This window comes from Meleagris gallopavo, chromosome Z, assembly GCF_000146605.3.
Source record: "Meleagris gallopavo isolate NT-WF06-2002-E0010 breed Aviagen turkey brand Nicholas breeding stock chromosome Z, Turkey_5.1, whole genome shotgun sequence".
Taxonomy (NCBI): domain Eukaryota; kingdom Metazoa; phylum Chordata; class Aves; order Galliformes; family Phasianidae; genus Meleagris; species Meleagris gallopavo.
The window spans coordinates 6150471-6162448 of record NC_015041.2 but is presented as its reverse complement, the minus strand read 5'-3'; the positions used below and the strand labels follow the sequence as shown (position 1 = coordinate 6162448).

Below are 11978 nucleotides of genomic sequence, written 5' to 3'. Positions count from 1 at the left end.
TTTTTTTTTTTTTTTTGTTTGATACTTTTTAATTTCCAACCAGGACTTAATCACACTTAACTTAAACATACTTGATCTGATTGATTTTCAAATCAGAACAGGCTAGAAATCTTGGTGAAATCATAGAACGTTGAGAGGAATCGTATGACTGAAAAACCAGAGGAATTACCAGTGTTACCTGTTAATTGGGATCTGTTTTGTTTTCTTACTTAGATGTGGAAGACATCCTTGTAAACTTCATATTTGCAAAGCTACATAGCAAAGCTTTTATGTTGTTAAAGGTTGTTCCCAAAGATCAAGCTTAAATTTTAAATGCACTTATATGCTGTAATTAAGGTTTGGTACTTTTAAATAATGGATTACTTATAAGGAGAAGGTGGAAAACTGGGAAAGCATTGTCCCCATATTTTTTAAGGAGCAGATAAATTATGTATGACTTTAAATGAGCCCTTAGACTTCAACCAAAGGTAGCAAAGGTATCTATCACGTTTTCTTATTTAGGAAACCTCTTCAGCCCTAGTTTCTTATCAGGTAAGGAAGATATGGAACACACTGCAGACATTCTTTTGGTAGTTTGTCTAGAGCATAATGCTATTGTGAATGGTTTAAATTTGGAGAGAAAAAAACATCATCCAGATGAGACTGCATTAGCTGTGTATTTTCAGGTGTCTGAAATGTTAGTTGCACTGCCATCAGTAAAGGATCCCTGACATCATGAGCTTTCTCTCTTAAATGCCACAATAAGCTAGTGAGAAGTTTGGGATTACAGTCTGCAGCAGATTAATTTTTCATACAATGCATCTAGGAAGTCACATATTTGTCTCGTTTTTTTTTTTCTGAGAAAATAAATGTGTGGCTGAAGCTATTCTGGAAAAAAATTGCAGGAAAATTGACTATTAATTCAGATTTGCTAAATGCTATCTTTGGGTGTTTAGTTGGGTCTAGTCTTTGACTTTAGCTATCCCTTTAGGGATTGATTTGTAACCTTTTTTCAGTGACATATTCTGTTTCACTCTTCTCTTTGTTGATGCTGAAATAGGTTTTTAGCTAATATTTCATAGAACACATAGGAAAATTCTGCAATTTATATCTAATGGAAGAAGTAATTTTCTGCTTCTTCTCAAAAGTAGATAAGATTTGGGTAACTTTTGCATTGTAGTTCATTTTTGACATAAAATTGTTATGAGCATGGTAAAAGAGTGGCATTTTGTCTCCAGTAAATTTGTTGGCCTCAAGAGCAATCAAAATTGTGTTTGTGAACTGTAACACATGAGGATTCATTTTCTTCCTTTCTCCTTATAATAGCATATTGCTTGAGGTATTCTTTTACTTACTTTTTCTGTCAGTGTCAAAAATTTTATTTTAATGGGGTTTGTGAAATCTGGAGGCTTATGGAAGATTAGTATATCTGCCAGAAGATTTATGAATGCTTTTGAAGAATATATGAGAGTATATCTAACGTCCTCTTCAATATTTGGGCCTGCTTGCCACATGAAGTGAAACTTCATTTTCTAGGAAACTTCATTGTTCAGGAAGGCAGTATGGTATGCATTTTGTCTAGGATGTGATTAGTCTATCTGTGATATGATGTGATGTGTTTCTTTCTGTTTTTTTTTTTTTTTTTACCCCCCAAAATTCTGCTGGATGTGGATCTGTTTCATTGCTAGAAGTTTGATGGAAAGGATTATGTTATGTACTTGCTATAGGGTGATTCTGTAAGACTGTAATGAGCAGATTGTAGTGCAGTAGTCAGTGATAACACAAGCAATAGGGCAGCACATGGGATCATTCTCCTGTACTAAGGAGACCAACCTACAAATTGATGCAAATTGATATACAGTGTTTAATCTTCTTGTCTCCTACTTTTTCAATCATAGAGGATTGAATGTGCAACAAATTGAGAAACTATACATATAGAGTTCTGTCTTCAACACTGATGAATTGGAAGATATTACAGAGTTTGTTATTCTTTGGGATTTGAGTTCTCAGTTTTATCCCAAACAGTGTGAATTTTCTAGAATTTGTCTGGTTTTGCTGTAAACAAGCAGTAATTCTTCCATGATTGTGATCTTTTGAAGCAGAACAATCATCAGAGCATTTTTTATAAGACTACAAGCATCTATGTTTCGTGTTTAAAAAGCTAATTTGAGAATCGATTGTAATACCAATCCTCGTGCCAAGAAAGGTCTTTTATAACAAGAGAGCAATTCACTTAAACACTTTCATACATTAAGCTGCATTGGATGCACATTAATGAAAGTGATGCATAGAGAAGATGGTGCCACACTGCAAAATGTTTATCTGGTTGTTTTCAGTGGCCTGGCAGAACTCCATTATGAAAGGTTCTGAGTGCAGACTGGCTATGATGAACTTGTATACTAGATCATCTGTCAGAACCCTAGTCAGCTGGGACCAGACTTGCTGACAGACACAAGACTCCTAGTATAAACATGCGGTGCTTTATCTTTTATTTAAAATTCAGCCGAGTCCTTGTTCTGTAAGTTTAATACAGATGTAGTCTCCATTGCTACAGTGTCAGTTTTCCTATAGTTTGTGCAGAATGTTGAATGTCGTAATGCTTCACTCTGTGAAAGAGATCAGTTAGGAGTCTTGGAAAAGTCAGCAATGCTGGAAAATAAATTTTGATTTGGTATTCATTTACATAAGGTATTTCCCTCACAGGTTCTGTGGTCTTGTTTTGGTTAAATAAACTGACATATGTAAAAAGTATGGTGTAATGATTAGAGTATCAGTCTCAATGCAGAAAATTGTCGTTAATTGTTCCTAATGTTGTAAATTACAGTACATCTTCAGTAGAAGAGAACATGATTTCTGGTGTCTCTAAGATTGTATTCTTTAAGTCATTTCATGGATCAAGAATAGGAATCTATTCTGTTAAGCCTTTTTGACTATGGATCATTACTGCACAAGCAGCCAATACATTAAAATAAGGACAAATTGTTGCTTTTTTGTTAAGAACTGGATAAAGCTGAAATTTTGCAATTTGCAGGGTTTGAAATTCAGTTTTGTTCCAACAAAATCTATTTCAGGCAATTTGGAAGACTTACGTGATGGCATTTTCTTAACATTCTGCCAAGACCATGTTGTGGTCTGTGGTCCTCTCTAATAGAAGTGATCTATTTATTTACTTTTTTAAAATGTGCATGATTTTTTGTTTGTACCATGTACAGTATCTCAATACTGGATGTCAGCAATCCTTTATGTTGAAAACATAGTGGACTTTTGACTGCTTCTGTATCTTTATGGCCTTATTACAATGAGCAAAAGAGGACAATTTTTATATGTAAGCATATGAAATTTAAGCCAGCAAGCCTGGCAAGCAACTGTGCATCTGATGCAAATTAATATAATTTCAGGATAGAAAAAGGATTTTCATAAGTTTCCAAAAATGTTTCTTTCTTTTTCTTCTTTCCACCTTGTGGAAAAGTGGTTTTGACAAAAGCTTGCTTCAGCAGTTTATGTGCACGGTTTATAGAAGCAGACCTGAGAGAGATCTTTAGGCCTCCATGCTTTCCATACAGAAGATGGGACACTACCTCTTTCTCTCTGGCTTCTTGTTCTTTGTCCAGATGACCTGAATTTGATGTTCAGATTTTTTGGAGGCTTTGCCATAGCTGTAAGCCTTTCTCTGGGCTAGTAATTTGAATTGCTTCTTGCTCAACAAAGTAAGCTCTTCAGTGTCTGCTGCTGATAAGCCTGCCGGGCCGGCGCACATTTGCTCAGTGTTCTCACCTGTGATGTGTGAAATTATCACAGTTGGGGTATCCATCCCACAGATTTCTGGCAGAGTTGCCAGGAGTGGGGAAGTCAGGTGAATTTCAAAGGCCCACAAGTTTATTGAGGGAAGGAGGTGGGTAGGGTGTTTGATCAGGATAAACTGCAACACCAGTAAAATTTTAACTGAGGTGGCATTAATGCAGCACGACTGAAATAGCATTTAGAGTTAATGAAACTAGTTTTAGCCGTATCTGCAGTGCTTTTTGTGTGTGAACGTGTGACATTTTACAAGTGCATTGCAAAGGCTAAATTGATTCTTAGAAGAATACATTTCTCTAGTACAGACAAGACCTAATAGATCTTTTTCTTAGATAGCAGACTTAACTTTTTCTTAATTTTCTCTCTTGATTAAACTACTGAATGGGGGTGAAGTTTCCACTAAATGTCTGCTCAAAACAAGCTTAGAGAAAATGGAATGTCAGTCTTAAAAATGTCACTTTAATATGGTTTGACATGATAAGGTCTTAAAAGTCTCCTAACGATATATGATAGAGTACATATGCTTGCTGTGTGTGGAATCAGTGTGTGCAGGGACGTGTATTCACAAAATGGATGAGACAGTGTTGAGCAGAATGCTTGGAATAGAGAACACTGGCAAAGAAAGGGAGAACTGACTAGCAAATTCAAAATACAGAGGTGGGTGAAAGGCAATTGAATAGTCAATGTGGAAAACAACAAAAAAATCAGACTGCTAGGACAAAGGAGTGTGTCTTCTATTAGTGGGAAAATATGGTAACAATTTGCTGTTTAGGTTTTCTAAGTGAAATAGTGCAATTCTGAAAGATATTTATGATTTTAGGTCTGGAATGTGAACTTTTTCCTCTGTGTTTGTGCACAAACACGTGTATTCTAACTTTTTTTTTTATAGCACTGACTATGTATTTAGTACAGCAGATATTCTGGTTTTGGTAAGTTGGTTTTTGTCTATCTGTAAAATTCTGCTGGCTTCTCTTTTGGTTCCAAATACTTGACTGATTATTGAATTCCATGCATTTGTGTGTACATCAGAAGTCTTATTGAACAATTAGTGTTTGGAAAATCAAGGAAAGGCACATGTCATGCATTTGCCACATGTTTAAATCACACTTTAAAAAAGCCATCTGTTTTACAGTTAATTTTTAGAGGACTCTTTACACTGCAGAGAAGTATACCCATTAATAAGGAAGGTACAAAACACTTTTTGCATATATATTAGGAGTGAAGTTAATCTTATTTTTAGGTATGTGTGTACACACATATATGTGTGCATATGTACATACGTTTGTATCTACATATACATGTATTAACCAGATGTCTTAGTCTCTATCTAAATTTCAAAACACTGAATATTTAAGCTTGTAAGTAAGCTACAGTCTGGACAAAGGCCATAGTTCTTCACGCTGGGTTGTGGACAGGAGCCACTTAAACGTCTTATAATTTTTATTTCTATATGTTTTTCTGCTCTTAATTTTGAAATCTGAGTAAGATCTCTTTGGAATGGCTTATGTCCACTTATGTGTTTTATTAATATTGTTTTTTGCAATATTGTTTTACAGGTTTGGAGGTTTTTTTTTTTGTTTTTTTTTTTTGATCCAGAGCAGGCATATTATAGTTATGCTTTACTTATTTGAATTTGTTATCTAAGACAAAGTTATGGGAAACATTTATTGTGTATTTAATGGTAGTGGGCAAATTCCCCCAGACCGTCTAAATTTGTTTAATATCCCCCTACAGTGTTTGGACAATAGACTAATGTTATTAGATACTATGAATCAAAGTTAAATTGAGGGTATAAATCACGCTTAAACTGCAGAATAAAATCACATTGATGTGAAAGTGCAAGTAAGTGTAGGAAGCCATAGGATAAAATGATTTCAGATTCTCGATTAAAATATGTAGAGACTTGTTAAACCTTTTGTGATGAATGTGAGATTTTCACAGCTAATGCCTGCCGTGTTTCCCCATAGGTAAGGGTACCCCTTGTGTATTTGCACTTACTGATGTGGTGAAATTTGGGCCCAGTGTTGTTGTGTTCCGAATGCATCTGTTCAGCAGTTCAGCATTCAGCTAAGCTGTTGCGGAAGTCCCTTGCTCTTACATTGGAGCTTGAAGAGAAGTGGAGATGTTCATCCTACCAGGAGGGGAGGATGCTGTTCTTTCTGTGAGTACATGATTCCTTCTGGTGCTGTCTTTATATTACACTTCACTCAGACACTTCAGACAGTGGCACTGGTAGGTTGCAGGAGTTTGCAAGAGAAGCAGCCACACTTCTGTTTGTTGGATCAATAAGCATAGAGAAAAAGAAATCACGTAAATAGTGGTTAATGAAATGAAACTTTACAGAGATTTCTGTGGATTTGATCAGTGGAGGTTATGTTAGAAGAACAAAAGTAATTTAATCCTGAAGGATTAAAAACTTCCACGCTTTTTTTCCCTTCAAGATAGAGAACATGATGTGGAAGCATTTCCGAGCAGAGTTGGCTTTCTGTGAAATGTGTTGTTTTTTTTTTTCCTAGATGACAAATATTTTTGCGTTCTGTTAGCAAGTACGGGTTGTCTGAGTGCCCAGCTATACCAAGCTCTGAGTTTTTAGTGTCCCACTGTCTTGTTTGAGGCAGTGCTTTAGTAGGAGTTGGTTTGATCTTAGGTGGGTGTGAAAATGTGTGTTTGAGTACACGTGGGTACATGTTCAAATACCTGGATACTAGGCCAGATTAGCAGAATATACGTATCTCTGCATCCCCTTGGGTATGTCTGTCTGTGCATCCAAAGTAGATGCATGTTGGCATAATTAGAATTTATCTGAACAGCATAGGCAAGGCCCAAAGTTACCAATTTATTGTGTGCCTGACTGCCACTGTACAGTATGGAAAATGTTTAATGCAGAAGCATGGGAGTCTGAATGATAGAATATTAAATCTGAGAGAGCAATGAGAAATGTAAGATAAGGTTGCTAAATGTAATTCAAAGCCAAGCACCTCTTAAAACAATAAACATCCCTCACACAGTTGGTGTTATCAGGTTCTGTGATTTCCAGTTGAACTCTTTATACATTTGCTGACCTCTATGCAGAAGAATCTTTTCAGTAATCCACGTTGTTATCAGTGCATTGATTTAAAAATCTTAACTCTGCACACTGAGCAACTGGATAGTAAACAGGCCTTGTTACTTATCTTTACCTTAGACTTTATGTGCAAACTTTAATACCTTATTCATATAAGGTCTGACCTTTTCTACAGTTGCAAACAAGCCTCCAAATAAACCTTGAATTATTAAACTACCCTTTAAGTGAATGTAATGCAGATCCCATGCTATTTTAGATTTCTGTAGCTTCCATTCCCATCTTGCAGAAATGCATCCAAATGGCAAATCTATTCTTCATAAGCAAAGTAGTTTTATATTTTCCCAAATAGGAAGAAAAAAAAAAAATAAAAATCAGTTGAAGCTTTTGTTTGAGCAGTGATGAGATCCTATAATAAACATTATGGGCATGGAAGAAACTTTCATTCACATGTTAATAGGCATATGAGGATCTGTTTCAAGTTGTATTACAGGACTACTGCTGTAATAAAAATTGGAGATTGTATTCTAAATTAGTAGCATCAGTCTAGTGACAAGCTCATGTTCTAGTAACTGTTCTGTTTCTATTTAATTGCATGCACGTGTGAAGCAAATATTGTCAGGTTGTAGCAGAGAGTATTTTTATTTGCATTGTATTAGCAATTCATGACAGTAAGGTGAAACCAGCAGCGATGGGCTGAGAATCTGTTATGCTGAGCATGACTGTATCTTGCACTGAAGATGTCTGTTCTCTGGACTGGTGGTCAGACTCATGAATTCCCAGGCTTGAATTGCTGAGGTTGATAAATGGGAATTTGGGTTTTGTGGGGGGGAAGAGAGGATCTGTATTATTCAGCCTGGGGGGAGAGGACTGAATATCTGATGGTGGGCATACATATTCTGTCTTGAAAGCTAAAATTGTTGGAATTAAAAAAAAGTAGTTGGAGAAAAATAAAAGCTACATTTCAATTTGTCATTTGAAGTTTGCCCTTAAGTGCCAGTCTGAGGTATATCTGCAACTGCTTCTGTAGAATAGTGTAAAGGTTTGACTTGTATCGTTTTCAATGGCTTTTGAAAGATTTCTGTGCTCTCTGAAAGCATACTGCATTCATTTATGACTGTGGTTACATACTGGAGTGGAGATGGCCTTGATTTATACTTTTTCACTACATGCACCTCCTGGCTTAAGTTGCAGTTCCCAATTTAGAATTTCAGTCACTCTCCTGATTATAAAGGTGCATAGGATGGCAGAAAAATCATGCTTAGTGCTTTGCAGGATGCCATGACTTGTGTTAAAGGCTATAGGAGTTCAGATATTCAGTTCCTTTAAAGAAAATGCTTGAAGGTTTGGGACAGATAACATGAAGTAGGAGTTGTTAACCACATTGCTAATGACAGAATTGAGATTGAGCACAAGTAGTTGTTTTTCACCTAGATATGCAGTGACGTAAACTGTGACAAAGACGCAGTGACAAAAATGACCCAAATGGTGGGAGGAGCTTGTTGTTCAAACCATTCTAGGAATTATTATCATGTTTACAAGTGACATTTTTTGTTTGCAATGCTAAGACATTCATTATTTATTTTGGGGGTGTTTCCATTTTCAGTTATACATTCATTTGTTTATTGTTGATAGGAATGGTGTGTTCTAAAGCATACAGGATATGTGGCATGAGTAGGGTAAAGTTTGCATTGAAATCTTAGTTTTGGCTTGCCTCCCTGCCTTTTAACTTTTTTTTTGTGAACCTTAACAGGGGATTAAATTTTTCGCATTTATTTTGCCTTAGGTTTTGATGTATTTCAGTGAAGTTGACAACCCTTACATTATTGCCTTAAGAGCCACAGAAAAGTATTCAGTGTCTTGAAAGAGACCACTTTACTGTGTCTCGCTGGAATGCTTGAGAATATACAAGAATTTATATTCTAAAACTATAATTCTAGGCTTGTCATTATTGCTTGTCTGGGCAATAATTCTAGGCTTGTCATCACAGAAAGGCACCTTCACACATCTTTAATTTCTGTAACTAGTTTTAATAATTTCCCTGGGACCATCTTGAAAATAGACCTTTTCTCAGTTATATCTTGATTATGCAGGTCAAATTGATTTATTTTTTGCTATCACTTTTTTTGTGATCTGGATAAGCATACATAAACATGAAATTGTGGATATTAAACTGTACCTACTATTTTATGTTCTTTCCTATGCAACTTCTTCCTTTTTGAGAGGATGAACCATAAAAACAACCTGATGCATAACTACTTTTAGACATAGGACTATGTAATTTAGTCTTGTCTGTATAGAAACTCTGGTAATTCTAAGAAATGTTCCAGTTGTAATAATGTTGTATAGAACTCTACATGAACTGGGAAATTATAGCGTGTTGTTAAATGTAAAATTACACTTAGTTCGTTGAAGTGGGGTGCTGTGAAAGAGATGGGAAATCTCAGGGTTTTATTGTTCTTTGCAGACTATGAAAAAATAGTACAAAACTTTGGTCTATATGCATCTTGTTTTTTTCCCTTCAGTGATTATAAAACCTAAATGATGATGGGTTTCTCTATAACTCTTGCTTGCTTTGAGAGCATATAGGGTTACTGAATTAAAGCAGTTGAAATGTTGAATGGTCAACTTTTAAAATACGATTAGGAAGTGCAGAGAGTTCCATACAAACAAAAAATGTGTGTATGGAGCCAATGGGTATGTATCTGTGTTTAATGTTGTACATTGCCTCTGCTCAATCTTTTGACTATATTTGAATCGTCTTCTTCTAATTTCTACTTTCTTACAACTAATTTACATAATGCTGCTTCCTGCTTAAAATCATCTCATTCTAAGATATAATGTGTTGTGCTAATCTAGGTTCTTTCATTGAAGGAGATCAGAGTGGCTTGTGAATGCTCATAACTCTGTCCTCATTCTGTGAGTTAAAATGTATTACTTCCATCTCATCTTCATAAAAGTGAAGAAACCAAAGTAGAAATTTAAGAATTTGTTCAACATATTAAATGAAAGCTTTAGCAGCACTGTTTAAAACTCAAATACCTTTATTCTGGCACTTGTGGTTTTTTTTTTTTTTGTTTGTTTGTTTGTTTTTTGGTCCACATTCAGAGCTTGCACATTAAGGACCGGGGATGAAAACTGCCCTTTTTGAAGACAAATTTCATTTAAAGCAGTTTGAGAATGAGTTTTATTGCTAATTAGGAGAGCTAGCAGTAGTCTGAGAAAATACACTTTTGCTCACAGAAAGAGTAAGTTTGAGATTCTCCTTTCCTTTTTTTTTTTTTGTGTCCCTAAGTTCTAAAGATGCTTTGATTGTATTAAACCTATTTGTGTCAAACTATATCTGTTTGTGAAAACTCTGACAAAGGTTCTGGCAAGTTGCTGCTACCTTTTTTCTTGGTATATTTTCATTTCAGACTCGGCCTTAATCTCCTTGTGGAACACTTAGGCATTTCCTGTTTGTCTGCCCATGGACATTAATTCCATAGACAGCTTTAGGGATTCTGCAAAATCAAATGGTGAAAACCGAAGCTAAGTCGTTTGCCATTTCCATGTTAAGTATCTGTTTGTATGTGTGGATGCTGATATTTTATCTTGCTCTTGAACAGCTTTATATTGCAAACTTGATTTGTTATCTAGCTGAGATGCAGTAAGTGCAATATGGTATCTGTCACCTTTGGCAACATGGCCTTTCTCAATACATGTAGGAGTTCACAGCAGAGAAAATGTCTTAATACCTCTCTGAAACTTTACTTTCCCAGGAGGAAAGTTTTTTTAAAGCACAGAGGAAGCCGAGGGAAGTCTTTTCTGGTTTGTCTGGAGATGTTTGGCAACTGTTCTTAATTGAACTTGATTCAGTGTCCAAGAGCATCCCTACAAGAGTTCTGTATATTTTTTGCATTAATCTTTGCGATTTTGGTCCTTTTGCAGGGAGGGCTTTGTTGTGGATCATTTGTAGTCTGAATTGCAAAGTTGCATACAGCTGTGCTCAGGGATTTTTTTGGGAAGGGTATAACTGTCTTTAGCATTTTGATCAACTAAAACCAACACTAGTTTTCTATTACTACTTTTCTTTTAGAAATATGGTGTTCCTACCTGTAGGAAAATAATGTGGGATGATGAGCTTGTTGCTCATAATTACGGCTACCTTACTGAGTTGCCACTTCATCTTCCGTTTTTCCAAATGTTTGGAGAATTCTTTTCTAATTTTTTATTTATAAGAAAATAAATTTGTGCATGACAAAGTAGATGAAGTATTGCTTCCTTCCCTTCTGCCAAAGCAAAGAAAGAAAAGACTTGCATAGCAGCAGAGAGGTTTATGAGGTTGGTGTGGGGTGCACAGAATTCTGTTTGAGCTGTTACTATGCAGTGGGAGAACTAATGGAATGGTTAGTGCCAGCGGCATTGTTTTTGAGTAGCCTTTCAAAGTGAACTACCCTTACATAGATTTGGATGAGATCCAGGCCAAAAAGAAGACCTACATTGTAGGTATCTAAACTGGAGTACTTCCCTCAAAATGTAAAGTTCCTGTTTCATCACATGGAAAGATACAGAGATTTTTAAAGCTTGTGGAGTGAGCAGACTGTGGAAGATGTGAGAAATTTGAATGCCCTTTTAATACTGGAAACATAGCCTCCAAAGGGCTTCTTCACAATATCGAGCTTATGAGTGATTAACTTGGCTTGGTCCTCATATGTACAGGGAAACTGTTGTGGATGAGAAGTTAATCTGAACAATCTTCCCCTTCCCTTGACTTCAGGGTAAGTTCTCTTCTTCCAACTGTTAAAACTTATTTGTATATGGGTAACAAATCAGTTCCTCTTCATGTCTGCTTAAATCCAAGAGGTTGAAAATTTTGGCAAATAAAAGTGGGTTTTTAGAGTTAAAATGTCTGAATTCTTTTGTAAGCAGCTTGTTTGCCCAAGTGTTGGGGACATCCAATAAGCCCTTTTCGAGTAGTAGTATCCCAGTGTTTTTTAGTGCAAGAGCCATGTCCAGCTGATGAAGAATGTGGAGTTGCTTCAAGTTGTGAGAAGTCTTGTTTTGAAAGGGAAATGACACCAAATTAGCCATGAAGTAAAAATGGTGAAAATGAAAGGGTATTCTCAGCAAGATGTTCAGGAGAGCAGCCTGTCCTTGT

At 35.9% G+C, this 11978-nt stretch overlaps 1 protein-coding gene and 1 long non-coding RNA gene across 8 annotated transcripts in view; one reads left to right on the top strand and one right to left on the bottom strand.

Annotated features, from left to right (window-relative positions):
• The window catches only part of LOC116217512, a 14138-nt gene extending 2545 nt beyond the window's left edge, over positions 1 to 11593 (bottom strand). The window contains exons 1-2 of the long non-coding RNA XR_004162155.1: positions 10934 to 11593; positions 5776 to 6047 (exon numbers count right to left, since the gene is read on the bottom strand). This is a non-coding gene — a long non-coding RNA (uncharacterized LOC116217512). The remainder of the gene's footprint in view (positions 1 to 5775; positions 6048 to 10933) is intronic.
• The window catches only part of KIAA1328 (KIAA1328 ortholog), a 177017-nt gene that overhangs the window by 36438 nt on the left and 128601 nt on the right, over positions 1 to 11978 (top strand). The window lies entirely within an intron of this gene.